Below are 20,482 nucleotides of genomic sequence, written 5' to 3'. Positions count from 1 at the left end.
GGGAGATTATCAGTGGTCTTGTATGTTTTCCATTTTCTGATGATTGCTCCCACAGTTGATTTTTTCACACCAAGCTGCTTGCCTATTGTAGATTCACTCTTCCCAGTCTGGTGCAGGTCTACAATACTTTTCCTGGTGTCCTTCGAAAGCTCTTTGGTCTTGGCCTTGGCGGAGTTTGGAGTCTGACTGTTTGAGGCTGTGGACAGGTGTCTTTTATACAGATGATGGGTTCAAACAGGTGCCATTCATACAGGTAACGAGTGGGGGACAGAAAAGCTTCTTACAGAAGACGTTACAGGTCTGTGAGAGCCAGAGATTTTCCTTGTTTGAGGTGACCAAATACTTATTTTCCACCCTAATTTACGAATAAATTCTTTACAAATCCTACCATGTGAATTCATGGATTTTTTTTTCACATTCTGTCTCTCACAGTTGAAGTGTACCTCTGGTGCAAATTACTGACCTCTGTCATCATTTTAAGTGGGGGAACTTGCACAATCAGTGGCTGACTAAATACTTTTTTGCCCCACTGTATGTACGTTCAGTTAGAGCAGAGCTACAGATTAAAAATGCCCAAGGCGAAGCGGTCAAAAGTCTGGCTGTACTTCACAGCAAAATATGCAAACTCAGCAGCCTGCAACAAGTGCTTTAAGCTGATACTGTGATACTGTCAAAGGAGGTAACACCAAGAATCCGATTAAACAGCTGGCGACGCATAGCGTTTTTTTTAAAAGCCGAGAAATGCGCCGTATTTGATAGCTTGCGGCGAGACCTCACACCGTGCACGTCGGGTGGGTTGCCAGTTATCGGACCCGGAGCAACATCCCCCAAAAACCCGAAGAATAGAGTCCTGGCCCCTAGCCCTGCCAGTGTAGCAGAAATGATGAGGATGATGATGCAGCAGCAGCCGTTCTTCTCTGCATGAGTAGCTTCATGTTGTTCGAGTGTAATTTACGTTGAGTAGGCTAACCACGTTATTACATTAATGCATGTAAGGTGAACTAGCAAACATCATCATAGCTACATGTGGCTGTCTTCTTGTTTGATGGCAGATACTCCCTTCACCCTGGCCAAAAAGGCTAAAATGACCAAAGAAAAAGTGGGAAACAGTTAAACATGAGAGGTTTTTGGACAAAGTTTGTGTTTTTTCCATTGTTTAAGCACTGCTTCCAGCCAAGAGTGATAGCATATATGCCACATAGCTGCAGAAAAGGCACACATTGTTATCTTTTTACAAAAAAACCCAGCTGAACATGAGAGGTTTTTGGACAAAGTTTGTGTTCTCCATTCTTTAAGCACCGGTTCGAGCACCGTTTAAGCACCGGCACCGTTTCAAAAGTACCGATTTGGCACCGGTATCGGATAAAACCTAAACGATACCCATCCCTAGTAACAGGTACGATTCAATGCAGAGAGGTCTATTAACACATAGTGAGTGAGAAAGGTGACTGGAAAGGAAAAACTCAATGCATCATGGGAATCCCCCGGCAGCCTACGTCTATTGCAGCATAACTAAGGGAGGATTCAGGGTCACCTGGTCCAGCCCTAACTATGTGCTTTAGCAAAAAGGAAAGTTTAAGCCTAATCTTAAAAGTAGAGATAGAGATGTGAAAAAGTAACTGTCCCCTAAACCTAATAACTGGCTGTCCTAACCTTGGCCCAGTCTTTTTTGCTGAATTGTTTGAATTCAGTCACATTGAAGGGTTTTTGAGGATGGACGACTTGTTTAAGGTCATATCAAAGCAACTCAATCACATTTAAGGTCCGCCTCCCAAGCCTTCAATGTTTTGAACCATTCACAGGTGGACTTGCTGGTTTGTTTTGGATCATTATGATATATATTTATATATACCATCTCATTAATCCAGTGTGATAAGTTGCTTGGAGAGATAGACTTCCAGTTTAAAAGAATAAGCCACTTGGCATCATTCCTAGATGCAGAGCAATGCAGGTTTTGATCAGATTTAGTCAGTCTTCATTTTTATGTAGAAGTCTTGTCCACAGATGAGTAAAACGGGTTTAAGGTTTTGTCTTAGAATTTTGAAAGGTACTCTGGGAAAGTCAATAATTAGCTGGAAAAAATGAATAAATGAAAACAGATTTTTCTTATTTTATTCTCTGTGCCAAGTGGAACTATCACTGTGAAACCTCAGCTTTCTCCAATCCTGTAGCCCCTGTTCAGGTCAAGGGACTCGGCGCACAGAGCAGGCACGGGTCGTGATCATGCTCAGTCGAAGGAGAACATCTGTTTACAGATTCACTATTAAATTTCTGCCTGTTCACATGCGGAGTCATCCACAAAGAAGCATAAAGGGGTAACAGGAAATGAGAGGGCAGCAGAGCAGTGCTTAGGTAAACACTGGGTACCCTGCACAGCTTCTTCTGTGAACTATTCTTCTTCTTTAGTGCATTCATTATTAAAACACTGCTACATGTTTTAGTGATATGCATAACATAGAACACACTATAAAAAACCTAGATACCCAGAGGACTTTAAAATCATGACATATTTATTATTTTATTATGTAAATGGTCTAACAGTGGAGCATGTACAGTATAAGCCCCCCTGGACAAGTGTATTTTTGGCTTTTTACCATCTCCAGTACAGTAGATGCAGCTCCTCTTGCGTAACATCGCATCCATAATTGAGGAGGACGCATAGATCATCACACACCTGCTCCTGAAGTCCAGCTTGTGCTTATTGAACGGGTGGCGCTGCAGTTCAGCTACTGAAGAAACACTTTGAAGATGGGGAAAAAAAAGAAAGAAAATCTAATCTTGTCTCTGCTCTCAGTGTCATCCAAAGTGGTGCAGATTACTGCAGAGAAGTGGTGGATGCAGAGGAGTAAATGAGTGTGCAGGTCCAGTGGGTTTTGACATAGTATAGTGTTAGGATTTGGTGCTTCATGCAGAGGGACTCAGAGAGAGGAGAGAGTTTCAAATGTATTGCATGCATGTGCGGTGTAGCTGTATAGCTGTCGTTGTTGGTGCTTGTGTTTTAAAGAATTAATCCTGATGACAACAGCCCAAACTGAAGTACAGCTGTAGTGCTCGGTTCTCAGTGCTCGCTCTTCCTTGTAATGGAAATCCTGCCAGTTGAATGCCAAATCCGTTCTGCTGTCAGCCCTTTCTTCTTCTCACTCCTTTTATCTGCTGTTAATTAGAAGTTGGGAAATGATGACTCCTACCTCTGCGTAATTAATCCAGGGTCTGCTGTGGCCTGCACAGTGCATCATTGTCTGCGCTGGCCACAGAAGAGCAGTGCCTGGGAGCCGGAAGAGCAAAGTGTAAATGGGGTTGTGCGAGTAATTAGGAGGCTTATTTTGGGCAGCTTGATATACAAGATGAATACAGATGGCAGCTCGTAACACTGATACACACAAACACAACGGTTCAGTAACTTCTCCAAACCACAGCATGTTGATACATTGGACTTGTGTTTCCATTCACTCTGCTCATTGCCTTTAGACATCATTAAAAAAACTGGTGCCTCATTAAAAACAAGACTGGAATTTAATCTTGATGCTTGGCACAGATGTAAGAGTCAAGAGTGAAAGTGTGGAAAACTTAGAAAGGAAGAAGTTCCTTCTATATGTCAGTCCTGTGGTTTTAGGGAGCAGTGTTATATCTAGTTATAAAAGTCCTGGACTGGGTAATATCCTGTGGCCTCTTTTCTCACCTCTTTCCATTTCTCGGTCACATTAAACAAAGATTCCTTTAATTTTCTGCCGGTTTTGCATGATCACCACATTATTCTCCCCAGTGCTCACTTTCTTATTACAGTCAGGCCTAAAAGTGCCGTAAAATCCAGCAATGACTCGGAGAAGTTAGTTACATACTTGGAAGAGAAGTATGTCTCAAAAAAATTGAGGAAAACTGTCAAGCTGGTTGCAAAACAACTAACACAGTTGTATTTTTTTTGTCATCTTTGGAATATTTTTTTAAAAATCCAATCTTTTTCGAAACACTTAGAGACACGAACGTGCTCGTACGTGCTTTTATTTCTTCGCGCCTTAGCAGAAAATCTGTTGAACGACTGCAGCTGGCAGACTTTTAACTAGAACAAAGAGATGGTATTACATCACTGCCCCTCCCATTTTGGTGTTTTTAGGCTGTCTGCCAGTTTGTTTCCGAATCAATTTTAATACATTGATTATCTTTGAGACCCTACGTGGCCTTGCTCCCAGCTACACGCCTGACCTCTTAGCACCATATGCACTTTTGTTTTATTCTGTTGCTCTTGTAAAGCACTTTGTCACATAGATTTTGAAAGTGCTATATAAATAAAGTTATTATTATTATTTTTATTTATTAATTTGTTTTAATGGATCAAACAGCTATGTACTCTATAAACTGCGAAATTTAGATTTTATATAAAAGATGGTTGTAGTCACCCTGACATCACCCACTGGCGGTCTAATATGTTAATCTAGCATAGAAACATATGAGAAACGTGTTTACTGAGGCAATAAAGTGAGATCTAATGTGCTTTCTAACAAAAAATACATAAAACTGTGCTTTCGCAACCAGATAAGTGCTCTTTGCTGCATATTAGAAGGAATGCAGGTTCAAGCCGCTTGCACATCGTCATTGCATTTCATTGCAGACCTGGAATTGACCTTTTTTTGTACTAGCCATGCAGACTATCTGCCTAAAAATAAGAGGAAAACTAAAGTATCAACCAACTAATAAACATGATTAAAAAGTTATTTTCCTTAGGATAAGAGAGGTAAAAGGAAAGGATGGACTTTTAGAAGTGGAATCACAAAATAATAAATATATTTGTGTATGTACTAAAATATTGCAAGAGTTTTGAAAACCTTCTTTTGTGAGTATAGTGGCCTAAAGATAATACTGTAGATAAATATATTACATGTGGAGGTATATTTTTAGCCAGCTTCCAGGAGCAGGACCACAGTTAATACTGTCATAAATCTATAAATGCCTACTTGTCCTGCACACCTGCTTAATCTCAGTTTAGAGTTTCCTACCTTCCCCCTCCCTGACTCTTTTTTTCTTTCTCATGGGGGGATTCCCAGCAACACTTGGCAGCTGCATGCATCATTTCTCAGCATCACACTAAAGTCTGCTTCAAAGATCAGCTGTGTGCAAGCATTAAGGCTTTATCAGTGAAAAACATGCAGTAATGTGTGTCATCTACACCAAAAACAAGGTAATTATCCAATAAGCAGAAAATGTGAAACAAGCCCGTTTACCGCCAGCAATCAAAACAAAGGGCAGCGAATCTGCTGAACACTGTTGAAAGCACACTATCTACACACTCTGTGCAGTTTCTCCAGGGTCAGCGCTCCTCTCATCTGCATTAGTGAGTCACGTTAACCAGAGGCACACAGCAAAGAGCTGATGACTCATTTTCAAGTTCTAATTTGTGTTTGTTTTAAACCTGATACTTTGTCCCCGGGAATAAACACCGATGTTGATAAATTGCATGAAGTATTTCAGCAGGATAAAGGGACAGCTTTTAAAGGTCATAGCTGATTATGATCACTTTAAGTAAGCGAATAGTAATATTGTGCTTGAGTGTGCTAAACTGATGTGTTGCTGCAGATATACGGTCAGTATTTAACTGTTTGTTAGAAATGGATACAACTTTGTTGATCATTAACATCGGGCTGTGAGACTGCATCATTGCAATCAAGACTGTGTGAAGGGACCGGTTCTTATAAAGCGCTTTTCTACTCTACTTGAGCACTTTTATACAACGTGTCTCATCCACTCATTCATAAGAATTTTTTTCCTATCTAACATTCACACACATTCGTACGTAGAGCATCCTGGGGTTCAGTATCTGCACAGGTTTTCCTAGTTTTGAGAGCACAGTTACATCAAACCTTATTATACAGATTAAAAATACAGTATTTCATAATGGATCTGTAGTTTTTATTTGGCAGCATTGCTGATTTACAAGCAACTTAAAAATGCCCAACGACTGAACCAGTTATTGACTGACCTTAGCGTGGCATTGACACACTCGGCATCGCTTTACCATACCAGAGGGCGTTATATGTTTGGATTACATACGGTCCAGATACAAGACTTTGCTGGTAGCAAAGATGCACAAAGCCATGGCCATATAGTTTATGGTGCATGATTATCCACAAAACTAAAGAGCCTTTTAAAAAATGCACTATTATCTATTTTCTGGCACTGTAGTCATGCAAAGTCTGCGTACACCTCTTTCCTATTTACCTATTTAATGTGTCTGGAAGTTATTTGTTATATATGTTAATGTATTTGTGACTGAAGCTTTGTAACAGAGAGAGAGCTGCAGTTTTATTGCACAAATGTCAGTGATATACTCTTGAAACTTGAAGTCCAGCCACTCCCAGCCACAGGTTCATCTGGCTTAGACTTTACTCTTAAAGAGAAACTGGTCTGTACCATCACTGCTGTTGATCTCAGCATACAGTATGACACTTGAATGCATGTATTGTGGTCTTTTGCAAGGGAAAGAACAGCTATGAATGCTGCAAGGTCTGGTAAACAGACTCATTTGGCACAATGTTCATGTATCAGCTGGTCTTAGCTGTGCTTTCTGTTGTCTTTAAAAGATGGCGAACAGTTAGTGCTCTGGGGCTGGAGGGTTGTATTCGTGCAGCCCGGGGGGAAGCAGGGATAAAACATTACAGTGAAAGCACAAGGAAGCTGTTGCAGCTGACGGATAATTTTTCATGCTAACATTGTACATCACTATTCACAATGAAGCAGCTTCGCTCTTTGTCACTTTTCTCAATCCCAGGAATAATGGACTTGTTTGACATTTTGGGAAATTTGCATACTTTTTTTTCACCTAGGCATAAAACCCCACATTTTCCTGCCTCTGTGTTTTGTACAGATTTGTTTACACAGACATCCGTTTGGGTAATCCTCTTACCTGACTCTTAGGAAGAATGCGAGTAAGCACATTTCACCAAATGTCAAACTGTTCCTTCCAGTGTTACCTGATGATACTCGATGTGCAAGCTACTTGTGAATGTGTGAGACAGACTTGCTTCCTAAGAGAGGAACAAAAGCCACGAAAAGCCTGAACAGATCTGTCAGAGAAAAAGAGCGTGCTTTGGAAGAATAGCAACAATAAAGACTAACAGGATTAATCTATTTCTATATCTAGATGATAGAGACCTCCTATACACCCTGCATAACGTGTGATAGGCCACAGGCTATGATAGGCCAGTCTCTGCAAGAGAAAATGATCACCACTTATCACTGGTAAAACATTTGACATCTGATTCCTTTTGTCTAAAATTGTTCAGAGGGGAATAATCATCAGTGAGCACTGCACAGGCAGCGCCTTTAATCTGTTTTGAAAGCGATATTTTGGTTTTATGGCCTGCTTAGAACGAGATTTAATTACCGTATTACAAGTTTGGACTTCAACCAGCCGAAAGGTTCAAATTAAATAGAAGGATGGCGGTGGTAAACTGAAATAGATAAGATTATACAGATGTAATACCACATCAGAATCACACTTATAAGGAGCACGCTACTGTCAAGGCAAGTCTCTCAATCTCCTCTTCCATCTCACAGATTATTGGCACGCTCGCAGGAGTCTCACTAATGAGTGAGTGTAAGCAGTTGATTTTCTGTGGACTCTAGAAGCTATGAGCCACCAGACATCCAGCTATCTCCCTGGTTCCTCAATGAGTTTCTCAGTGATGAACGATAACCCAATGTAAGCTTTGAAAACTCCCCAGATGACTGGTTTTTATGAGTGTTGCTGTGCTTTAAAGTCTCAGTGCAGTATATTAATGCATAATTGAAAGAAAATGATCTGTACTGTGATTAAAGCAATATCAGTGCATCTCAGTTGTCTTTAAAACATGCAGAAAGATTCAGTTTTATGCAAAGTCTGCACAGGGGGATTAAAAAAGTATCTTCCTTGATTTGGTTCAGATGGTTTCATCTGAACTGAAACTTTTTGGTGTCTTCCAAGAAAGTCAATTTTCTGTGAGAAACACTCTTCTATATCATAATGGGAGGATTTAAGTATTAAATTAAGAGGTCTGTAATGGGGCTGTAGTTGGATGGTGAGAGATGCGATAGCCGAGGGAGTGAATCTTCCCCGTGCATGTCACTATAAGTCATTATTATAGCCTTCCAGCCCTCAGCGCACAAAGTATCCAACGCTGGGTCAGGAAATCAGGCAATTAAAGGAGCTGCGGACGTGGATCAGAACTGACAGCCAATGGGGGAGCGCAGAAGGAGCCAGGAAGGCTTAAACCTCCTCTACCCTCAGGGAACTGACTGGTCCACATCTCTCAGCCCACTACATGTACAGAGCAGCTACTTAATCAGATTGCTTATTCAAATCAAAGAAAGCAAAAGCCTCCATTTGCCCAAGTATCACACCGTCATTTAAAACCAGTACTCTCACAGATCAGTTCACAGGATGAAAATTGTGTTGAGAATTTGCTGCTATTATTTCTTTATATTTTGTTTCCAAGGAGTCAGACTATCTTGTAACTTTTTAAAGTGGCCATGAGCAATAGGTCTCCAAGCTTATAGAGGGTTTTTTCCACATTTTTCTTTGGACATTGGCTACTTTTCACTCATTTCAGTCTAATTCTTGTACCTGACCATTTTCAGAGGAATTTGAGTTTTGTTTTCCTTCGTTAAACAACTTAACACTGACCTATGAATCCCTCAAGCATGGAAAAAGTAACTCAAAGGACGGATCAATCTTGTGTCTACACCTAACAGACAACTTAGCAAAGAACCAATGTTAAATTGTATATTTAAATACCTGCAAACAAGCATGTTTATTTAGTGAAGCCTATGAAAAATGACAAAGATAAGACAGTTTAACGGGCATGAAGGAGAGTCCTAAAGAATGATATTAGCGAAAAGCTTCATATATTGGCGTGCCATGTGGACAAAGGAGAAATTGCAGATGAACAGTATCTAAAATGAACTCGAGAAATACGCGGAACACCTCCAGGGATCTGCCATTCAGTTGATCCATCTACTGTTTGCTGAAGCTTTATCAGAAATGGTCTTGAGTCGTTCTTAAGGAAGGAAATCAGAGAGAAAAGGGCGAGGTATTGCAAATTCCACAAGAACTGGATGGAAATAACAGTCTTGTGGAGTGATGAATACCAATATGAAATTTCTGGCTCAAATATTTGTTAGTATGTATGGTAGATTTTTCCACAACACTAAATGGAACACCACCTCGAAAGCATTTAATGGGCAACAGCTTAAATTTTCAGCATGGCAATGATCCCTAACATACTGCCAATGCAGTAAAAACATACCTGGGGGGAAAACCCCCACAGTGTAGCAATATTAGTGATGGACTGGCCTCCCCAGAGCCTGGAGTGCAACAGTATTAAATCAGTGTGCCATCATTTTGACAGAGAAAGGAAGAAAAGGCAGACAACATCCGAAGAAGAGCTTTGAATGTCCTTCAAGCAGCCCGGAGAACTATTCCTGAAGACTACTCAAAGAAACTACAAGAAAGCTTGGCTAAGAGATTCAGTGTTTTTGCCTTATTTATATTCTGTATTTCCATATAGGTTCCAGCAAAATGCTGCACCTATTTCCCATTTTCTTAGAGAACTTTAGATTATATCAGTTTAATGATTTGTGCATTGAATTAGTGAGGAGCATAGTGTTTATGACAGGCTATTGAGTTTACTGAGTTGTCTGCTATTTTTAAATAAGAGTTTTACATTTCCCCAGCTTGAATATGATCATTATATATCCTGGCTAAATGGCGTAAATGGTCTGAAAATCAGATAAGCCCTGAAATGCAGCGCACCTCTCTTTCCTTTCCACCCTTGAATCCAGGGTAATTACTGCAAAGAATGAAACATGATATTTTTCGCATATCTTTCTTATGCTACGCTTATAATGAGGAGACTACCCTGTAATAAGATCTACTTTCAATTGAAGGATGAATTGCCTCATTTAGGAAACTCCATCAGCAGCTGATGAAGAAAGCAGCTCCTCCATAAATGCTATAACACGCACACAAAGCTGTGCATTTTACAGCTATGGGAACACAAAGGCATCAAGCTCTATTTTTGTCCAGCACTGACTGCTCACTCACTGACTGGCTGTTCTCGGTGTTTGAGGTTGGAGTGAAAAAGGGGAGCTGGAGGAGAAAAAGAGTGTGAATATTACACTGATGACAGCACGCACACCTGCTGGTCTTTTGAAGGCTCTCCAAACACCTTCTGCTGTAGTGGATGGGATGATAGGTTTTACTAGTGTTCAGAAAACCAGTTTGATCAGTGGTGAAAGCGATCTAGCTGGACCCGGCAACTAATCAACACTTCAAAGACAAAGACTAACAGATCAGAAGCTAAATAATAAATCTCTTTTTTCCGTTTGGTCTCTAACAAGAAAACACTTTTCCCTCCCTGGGAAAGGCTATTATATTGTCGCTGCTGCAACTGACTGTTTTTAACTGCTGCTTTCTGTTGTTTGAGCCTGTTCCCCGTCTTTGCATTATTAACCACAGACGATAGAGCCCTATGCCCAGTTTTTGTGAGTCTGTCAGGCTCAATTACGTTCAAGAAAATCACCAAATCTGGGTGTAATTGAGGTGTAGAGTCTCAGGTGTATTGTTTCACTATTATTCTCATTTTGTGCCGAGAATGCGCGCACAGCTGTCGGGAGTCTCCATCGCGCCATTTGGAACAAAGATGAAGATTAGTTGAATCCCTCATCTAAGGTCTCATGTTAAAGGCTGTTTCTGTCGGAGCACCGAGTGAAAGTTTTCAACAGGTTCTCCATTTCATATGCAGGATCCTAGGCTTAATAATAATAATAATAATAATAATAATGGATACTTTATTGATCCCCATGGGGAAATTACTTGTTTTTCTCTGCATTTGACCCATTCACTCAGTGAAGCAGTGGGCAGCCCACTAAGCAGGCGCCCGGGGAGCAGTGTGTAGGGACGGTACCTTGCTCAGGGGTACCTCAGGGTAGCCGTTAAGTGGATTCGAACCGCCGACCTTCCGATCATGGGGCGACCACTTTACCTACTGAGCTATCCCTGCCCAAAAGGGATAGCTGATTGTCAGTGATTGTCAGTGTCATTTAAAGCCGATGTGCAGGATATGACTGGCAGCGAGCCAGGGTGTTTTCTAATTTGCATGTTTGGGGTTTGATCACCTGCCTATACGTGTCGAGGAGACATAAATAACTCCTCACGCCTTCTGCAACCCTTTGAATCGACTGTGGTTTCCCAGTTTTTCAGTGCTGCATGTCAAATTAGAGAGAGAGGGTAAAATGCTTATGCTTTATGCTTGAGGGATCAATAAAACTATATCAAAAGTTCTGGGGATAAAAGACAGTCAGCGAAGACTTATTTTGAAATTCGACTTGCCAAACTCTATTCATGTTATAATGAATCTTTTATTCAACTGCAACTTGGTGTAAAATAACTTTCAGTGTGCCTGTGCATGAAAGCTGCTGATACATGAAGATTCCTCACATATCCAGGGTGTGACAGTTATATCTTATATATCCATAATGTACTTGTTATTTCTTTATTACCCTGTTATGCAGTTTTTGAGTTAGGGATATGATAGCGATTCTATTTTTTTTAATAAGCAAACCCATGAAAAGGTGAATACAAACATGAATTGTCTCTGGAGCTGCAGTGTGATATTGCTTTTTTCTCTGTGCCAGACTGTGCTGCAACCATATGTGCAACATTTGATTAACATCTACTGTGTCAAGCTGTTTCAATTAAGCTGTTTGACCTTTTAAATTCATTTTGCTAATACCACATTTGGCTGCCAATAGAGTAAAATCTAACGTTATGTTCTTTTTTGGTACTGAAAGCTGTAAGGTTATCGTTTATTATATGTATATAACTGTTTTCCATTTATAGAAACTCATTAAAATTCATCTGCCTCTGTTTTATTGTGTCGATCTGGAGTCTCTGTAGCCCTTATGTCACCTCACCTCAATGTCTGGTGGAAAAGAGAAAGAAACACAAACCCTCAAATACAAAATTGGAGTGATTCCCTCACAGCATGACAGAGCTTTAACCGTGTCCCCAGAAAGGACAAGAAAGTGAGTACAAAGAGCTGACATGGCTTTTGTTACTATTTTTACCTGTGTGTGCGTGTGTGTATTAATTTAGGATCTTGTCTTTTCTTCACCATGTGCTAAAGGTGTTTATTGGTTCTTACACAAGTGAAGTGTACAGGTTATATGTGTGTGTGTCTCTGTCTGCTGTTTCTTGTGTATGTGGGTCAGTTCATCACCTTTCATTACTGCTATTCCACTTTTTTTTCTTCTCCACTGCTGGGCTGTATTTGGATTTCTTGGTCATTTTTCATCCACAGTTTGAGCAAGTGTCATTTATGTATCAGCGAGTAGACGTGGTCACAGTGCCCCCTGCAGGCGCGAGGAGCACTTTGCAACGTGAGGATGTTACTGAGCGTCTAAACAACTGTTATCAGCAGGCTAGTCTCAATATTTTCAGTTCATTTATTATTTATACATTAAAACGGGAATTTAAAAATACTACATGGCAGCATTATATACAAAATATGCTATTTGGTGCATGCATTTAGAGACTTAGCTTTGGCGTAAGAGCTCATCGCCTTGATATAATATTCAATTTTTTAACAGTTTTATGCTTAATAAAGGCTCATGTATAATAATGTTTTAGAATTTCATGCCCACACGTTTCTGGTTTGGGTAACAGCCTGATATGAATGCAAGTGGCAACGAGATGCTTTTGGAAATGCTGCCCCGTAATTACAGCAATTTAGAGCAATCTGAATAATTTCAAGCACTGCGGGATAAGTGCAGTCAAAAGAAGAGCAGCTTCGGCAAAAATAGCTGGTGACAGCTCGGAAAATGCATTAAAAAAATTTTTTTTTCTGTTTTTTCTCTTTTTTTCCCCCAATTAAACACCGGACGGGTTTAAACTGAAAATCAGTTTAACATGTCCCAAAGTTTACTTTTTCCCCAGCTAAGCTACCCAGTAAGGCTTAGAGAGGAATTAATCATACTGTAACCTGACAACAGAGGGAGCCAGTGCCATTTAGTGGAGGTAAAATATCTTTCTCAGCAGACATAAACCATCTCCTAAGGGAAACTTCTCACTCTAACCGGTAAGCGTGGTACAAGGATTAAAGTCTCTGCTCATGTAGTGTGTCATGGTTAAATAACTTCCTCGAGCAGAGGAAGCAAATACAATCATGCAAATGATGAAACCAGAGCTCGCGCAGTGGTGAGGTAACCTCAAACCGAACCTGCTCTTTTCATCAGTAGCTTTGTTAAGAAATGTGATGAAGATGGCAGTTAGAGACTAGGACGATAGAACCGGATGCTGAAAGCCATTAAAACAGGTGCACAATATTTCTGTAAATGAGAATAATAACAGTGATCTCATTAATAATATTAAGCTCAACCCTCAAAAATGCCTTCTTTACATCCTGCTTAGTGGCTACACACCTGAAGCAGAAATTGAAGCTGAACCAACATTACGATGCCTACTGCATCTCTTATATCCTGTTCTTGATTTCACTGATGTTTGCCATAAAAAGATGAATGCTTGTTTTATTTCTGTCACTGTCTGTCACATTTATTATATGTGTAAATAACAGATGGGTCGTTATGTAGGTGAAACAATATAAATTCAGTTCAGTTCAGTTCAATTAAATTTTGTTTTTAATAATGTCAAATCACACCAGCAGTTGCCTGAAGGCTTTATATCGTAAGATAAAGAATCTACAAAATTATGAGAGAAAACCCCCAAAAATAACATGACCCCCTATTAGCAATCACTTGGCAACAGTGGGAAGGAAAAACTCCATTTTGAAAGGAAGAAACCTCCAGCAGAACCAGGCTCAGGGAGGGGCCATTTCCTTTGACTGGTTGGGCATGAGGCGAGGGAGACAGTGTGTGGAGGAGAGCCAGACATGAGCAATAACTAATGCTTAAATGCAAAGTAGTGAAAAAGGCATGGAGGGTCAATGGCTCAGTGCCCTCAGCAGTCTAGACCTATTTCAGCATAACTAAGGGAGGATTCAGGGACACCTGACCCAGCCCTAAGCTTTAACAAAAAGGAAAGTTTTAATCCCAAACTTTAGAGATGATGTCTGTCTCCTGAATCCAAAGGAGGAGGTGTTTCCACAGACGAGGGGCCTGAAGCTGAAGGCTCTGCCTCCATTTCACTGTTAAAGACTGTAGGAACCACAAGTAAGCCCGCAGTCTGAGAGTGGAGTGCTCTACTGAAATGAAATAGTACTATGAGGTCTTTAAGACAAGGCAAGACCAATTATGTATTAATAAGGATAAGAGTCAAGTTACATTTACAAGTAACCTTCAACATACCTGCCTTAGCATCAGTTTCAATTTTCCTAACTGGCATAAACATGTAGTAGTGGCCCAAATCCTTCGTGTTTCACCACTGCCCAGTGTGCTGGGCTGTTTACAGGATTATAAAACCTTTTGGTGTTCGTGCACAGCTGCACCACAAATAAGACTTTTACACTTAACATGTGGTGGACTTGAAACATCCTTAATTAGGAAGGAGAAATGTGCTGGCAGGAGCTGATTCCTCTGGTGGGATGTAAATTTAAAGGAGACTCACTCTTCCTGATTAAGCGTGGGCCACCGGGACAGAGTGTGATTACAAGTGCTATCACTGGGTGGTACAACTTGACGGCATTTAAGAGATGCGGACGGACTTTATTAGCTGTGGTTGTAATTAAGAGGTAGTCCCACATTTTAAAGTGCCTCCCCGTCTGGCTCTCTGTCTTCCGACAGTGTTTTGAGTGGTTGGAGGTCATAATCTCTTTCACCTGTTTACAACCTTTGCAAAGTGCTAGTCAGACTGTTAATTTTGGTTTGCAAATGTTATTGGGCACTAATAAGCTGCTGAGAAATTAAATGAATAAAGTAAATATATTTGAATTTTTATGTAATTTGGCAGCTTTGATGTAATCATAAATAGATAAAGAACTAACCTGCTATCAGGATAATAGGATAATCAAGGTCACATGTGAGAATATGGGTTATTAGTTCTATCCATTTTTATCAAACTCTATGATTATTTTTCCATAACTTCAGTAAAACAAATCATCCTGCCAGCCAAAAACTGAACAAGTCCACTGAAGAAAGATGTTGTGTTTGCATACTCTCAGACTGCACACACATTGCTACTGTGGGGAGTGCCAGACACTGTGGATGGCAACACCACAGATGCTTAATTATGTGGAAGCGCTGGATCAGAATATTATTGTTTATTCTATCATGAAATATTTATGGCGCTTTTGTCCTGCATAGAGAAAGAAAAGCAATAAGACTGCAATGCACCGAGGCAACAAGGGATTTGCAAAATCCATTAAAAATCATTTTGAATTTATGTGTTGTGTAAACACACATTTTCAATGACTTTCAGTCTGTATTTTAACAAAAATGTCCCTGCAGCTGTGTTATCAGTTACACTATGGCAGCAGAGATTTATAGTCCCAAGGGTGTATCTGAGATTATGTGAAAGACCAGCGCGAGCCTGTGCTGCCAAGTAGCTCTGCAGTGTCACAAAAACAGGGAAAGTGGTTTTGGCAGTGGTTTTCTAATTCTCAGAGGACCCCACTAAGGCCATTAATCCTGTGAATTGCCACTGTTTGCGGTACCTCGACAGCCACTTGCCTTTAGAGATGAGCTGTGTCTTTCTCTGAAGATGTAAAGGACCTCAGAAGAGGGAAAGTTAATTTGACTTGACCTTTCCGGTGCTGGGAACAAGCTGTTATTTAGGACTCTATGCCACAACCTCATCTTCTGTTTCCACACCCTGGGAGGTATTATTGCATAGCAAGACATGCTCTTTCAGGTTTGTAATGAAGTCCCAGCCTCTATGTTTGCTGCTTTGCCCCGTATTCTTCTCTGATAATCAGGAGTCAGAAGTCCCCTGGGAGACAGAAATGGGAAGATTTTTTTAAAAAAGGAAACAAAGAACGAAAACACAGCCAGTACTTTACATCAATAATAATGAGTCATTAATATTTATGGCAACATTAAATTTAATTGTCCTATTTTTGTTTGTTTTGTATGTGTGTGTCTATACCCCATTATCTTTGGGTGTACTGTGATTGTGCTCGATCATTTTAATGAAGTGGAAAAAGTTTGCAAAAAAGTGAACCTCTGGAAATTATCCAGTTTACTGCTGAATCATGAACCATCCCTGTGACGGCATCAAACACAGCAAGTTTAACTTGCAACATTTTCCACCTTTTTCCTTTACTTTTGTTGTAAAGACATTTAACAACATGACTAATCCTTGATATATATTTAGGAAAACAAGTGCAATTTCAAAAGCACGTCTCAGCTTTTCTACATTATTAGGAAATGCTGCTGTACTAAAACAAAGAAACATGTCAGCGCAGCTCTTTTGGCTTAAATGTCAAGAAATAAAAGTGCAAAATTACAATACTGGCAGCTCATTCAGTTTTTATTTTCAGTACTTTGTCCTGTAATGAAAAAAGTTTTCTGTTAATTCACAGGAAATGTCCTTTTTCATTTTTATTTTGAGCTACTAAGGTCACAAAAAAAATGACATTTCCCATGGTGAATGGTAAGAAAATGGTTTCTGTTACTTGATGGTTTATCTGTTACTTTTTTACTTTACTGTAGTGTACCAGGCTGTGGCTCTTTGTCAGTAGGAAGATTGTAAAACTGACCAAAATAAATTGACAGGCTAGTTCTGGCTCCTGGGTCATGTGTTTAATAAAATTACATAATGAACTGCATCACGTCCTTTAGGAGGTGACTGGGCGCCTCCAATATTCCCTTATTTCAGCAAACTGAGGCTTTCGTGATGTGAAGACAAGGAATTGATTTGTTTTGAATCAGGATTTGCAGTGTCATTGGATAAGGAAATGCCGTTAACAAATCTGGCAGTGTCTGGCAAAGATGCACTACAACAGCTTGGACTGTCTGTAAGAAAAAAAACAGCTGTGCACAAATTAATCTGGGCACTTTTACTCGTACTGCCACTGTTACTTTATTTAGGTCAGACAAGAAATCATTGAAACTTTTACTCTTGGACACCTTTTAGCAGTCCGAGTCAATCATCTTCCAATATCAAGTCCAACTTGCAGCTGTAATACTTGAATGCATTATCAGTGAAATAGATTTCCACACCACCTCATTTTACTCCTTCCCATCCATCTCCAAGTTTACACAGTCTGGAAACTGTAAAAGGAGTGAATACATGTTATATCAAGTAGGGAGTTAATCAAAAGATTTGCTTCTTGTTTCATCTTAATCCAAAGCAAAAACTGCCCTTTGGTTATGAAGGTAGGTCAGTTTGTTCCCCAGAGATTCTGCTTCAAACTACTTTCCTGTTATGATTTTTGCTGGCTACAAAGAAAACTTCTAGCTGGATTTCTGTGTCTTCCTTGCATAGCTGTAGATGTTTTCCCCAAGGCCACCACATTTTTGGGGGAATGGAGTATCTCATTTCTTTATATTTTTCTTCCAAATGGTGACTTTTTTTTGTGTAATTTTATAAAGTGATAACCCCCCAGACTTTCTAGAAGCATTTGGAAGTTTTTCTTTGGACATGCTGTTTTTTTCACTCATATTCCGTCCTGGCTCCTGTACCTGACTATTTTCAGAGGGCACACAGTAGCTTGGTGGTTAGCACTGTTGCCTCACAGGAAGAAACTCATGCGTTTGCATCTTCTCCCTGTGTCTGTGTGGGTTCTTTCCAAATACTCCAGCTTCACCCCACAGTCCAAAGAAATCCATGAACTTAGTTTAATAGCTGATTCTAAATTGACTGCAGGATGGATGAAAAGGAACATAACTCAAGGGAAGATCTGGTGTTGTGCATATATATAACAGGGAATTTAATAAAGAACCAATTTTGATTAGTCACTTTGTTACAAGCAGCCTGTTGCAAAAACACTCAGTTTGTTCCAATGTCTTTAGTTGAATCTACAGAAAATGCTAAAAGATAGCACAGTTTAACTGGCATAAAATAGTATTTTTGCACCAACAATTGATTCCCGAAGAGCTAATAGTTAAAAATTGGCATATCTTCGCATGGTGCACTGTGTGACCTTCAAAAACATAAAAAATCATCAGATAACTGAAAGATAAAAAAAGGAGTGGCAGGCCTAAGTGAGCAGTATCTGAAAGTAACAAAGAAAAAAAGAAACAGGAAAAAGTCCCGTGAATACCTGACACAGGATGTGAGAGAAGAGGGAGAAAATTCTGAGTTATGCCAAATTACGCAAGAGCTAGATGTAAAATCTGTGATATATCCAAATTTTAAATGATTGTCAATAAGTATGGAGGAGTTCAGCAGAGAGGTACAACAGTGACTGTCTACTATGTTTCAATAATTTGCTACATGTATTTCCCAATTTCTTAGCAAAATATACAAAAATGAGTGCAGGCTCAAGATTTCTGCACACTACTGTATGTGTTAATGTTGTTTTAGATCAAATATTTCCCTGATCTTTCAACACACAGTGCTGCTAAACTGTGTTGTTTGAGCTGGAAAATGGCTACTGTAGCTTCCCCCATTATTCAGCATGAATAAACAAAAGGAAGAAAAGTACAAGCCGCTCTTTGGAGCACACTAGAACATTCCTGTGTACATGGAAGAATAATCGCCTCTCTTTGCGGATCTGCTTCTTTTAGGGATAAAAAGGAGGATTCATACGGCTGAGTTGGTGCAGGGACAGGACCTCAAAGGATTTGGCTTTTTATGTGCCGTTACAGCTCATGCACACTGATTGCTGTAGATTGTTTGTTAGAGAGAGGGAGTTGTCATGTGGTGTCTCAGAGCATGGACTGGTTTGATCCTCCTCCGTGTTTGCAGATAAAAGTCTGTGAGTCACTGACTGGGATCTGTTAATGATCTCACCCACTCCACCTGTTTCCACCTCCCTGTCTTTCCTATTGGTAATAACATGTATACAGTCTCTGAATCGTCATGTCTTTAACACACAAAGGCACCAAGAGCTGAAAACATCAGCTCACAAAGACATCTGGCAGCTGCAGAGCCTTAAACACACACACTACAAACACACATACACACACATACACGCTGTGGAAATTTTTACTGTGACACACAATAATTCACAGGTGACATGTTTATAATGTTTATCCATCAAGCATCCTGTTCTGCTCTTTTAGTTCATTCACAGTGAGCTCTTGCACTTCATCCATTGGCCCTCATCCGCTCTCCCTGACATTTCCCTTTTTCAAACCCAAACACAGGAGGTATGTGTAGCAGTGGAAAATAGTAAAGGATCCAGTAGAGCCAGTGCAGCATTTCCAGTGGTTGCTGAGGGATGCCAGAATGCGTCTGGGCAGAGTGTTTTTAGAGCTCCCTGTCCTAGTTAGCCACGGTCAAGGGATTGTTGCTTGACTGTGGATCTAAAAAGTGAATTATTCAGCACAGTTTCCTTTAGCTGGATCACACTTACATATGAAGAGCCTCTGCAGACACACACTTGTATGTCTACAAAGACATTAACTCTGATAGTGACAGGGATCAGAGGCACTCTCTGATAAGTATGGAGCTGGATAATTTGAACCGCTGACAGCTCTTCTCTGACGTATCCACCAATGGTTGCTCAGGAATAAAACACAAGCAAAACATGGAATGACATGACACAGATACACCGGGGCACAATTTCAGCTGACCAGCTGCTGCAACAGCAGCAGTTTAAGGACAGCTTTCAGTTTAAGAGAGTTATGAAACACACACAAGTCTGAATTGTCACTCCAGGCTTTAGAGCCAAGTTTTGTCGTTGATAGATCAAAAAGACAAGAGTCCAAGGAACTGGAAATGGTTTCAGCGCCTCTCGTTCGTTCACCTGAAGAAGAATCCAGATATCCTCGGCTCATTTCTGTTATCAGAAGAATGCAAACGGTGACATCTTTATCAAATCATAGATGTGACAAGCACAGAGAAGAAGTATTGGGAGAACAACTTAGGCCACTCAGTTTATTTGTACACCTATCTGCTAATATGGTAATGATATGCTACAATATAATATGCAATTTATTCATGGCTATGTAATAACAGGTGCAGACCATGTGCATATACGTAGGTATCACAGTGTTCTTAGTTTTCTTAGGTAGACGCTGATATGTCAGCTTGGTATCAGTGCAACTTATTAATTATTAGCCCTGACAACACCAATCCACAATAAGCTCATCAGTATCTGAATGGTTGGGAGATGGGAAACTAGAAAAGAAAAGACTGGGTGGGTGCATTCCTCCTAAGAAGTTTGCAGTAAATGCAAAAACATGCAATTCCCTGTGCAATTTTGAGATTACATAACCTTAAAGGCAATTCACAACTAAATCACAAATAAAAATCATGAGCTTGTAAAACCACCGTGTTAAAAGCCCATCAGCAAGCTGTATTACAGAGATACTGGAAGCTTCATTAAGCTTTCATTGTGAGGATTTTACTTCATCAAGAGGGGAAAAGACATCATATTATTTAATTATAATC

At 40.0% G+C, this 20,482-nt stretch overlaps 1 protein-coding gene across 1 annotated transcript in view; it reads left to right on the top strand.

Moving 5' to 3' along the window:
* The window catches only part of slc35f3b (solute carrier family 35 member F3b), a 51,970-nt gene that overhangs the window by 7,713 nt on the left and 23,775 nt on the right, over positions 1-20,482 (top strand). The gene's annotated exons all lie outside the window — the stretch shown is intronic.

The sequence above is a fragment of the Copadichromis virginalis genome, linkage group LG13, assembly GCF_057382275.1.
Source record: "Copadichromis virginalis isolate Kocher_CV1m ecotype Utaka linkage group LG13, C_Virginalis_male_GT1.1, whole genome shotgun sequence".
Taxonomy (NCBI): Eukaryota; Metazoa; Chordata; class Actinopteri; order Cichliformes; family Cichlidae; genus Copadichromis; species Copadichromis virginalis.
The sequence above is the reverse complement of the archived record's forward strand: the minus strand, read 5'-3'. Positions and strand labels throughout refer to the sequence as shown.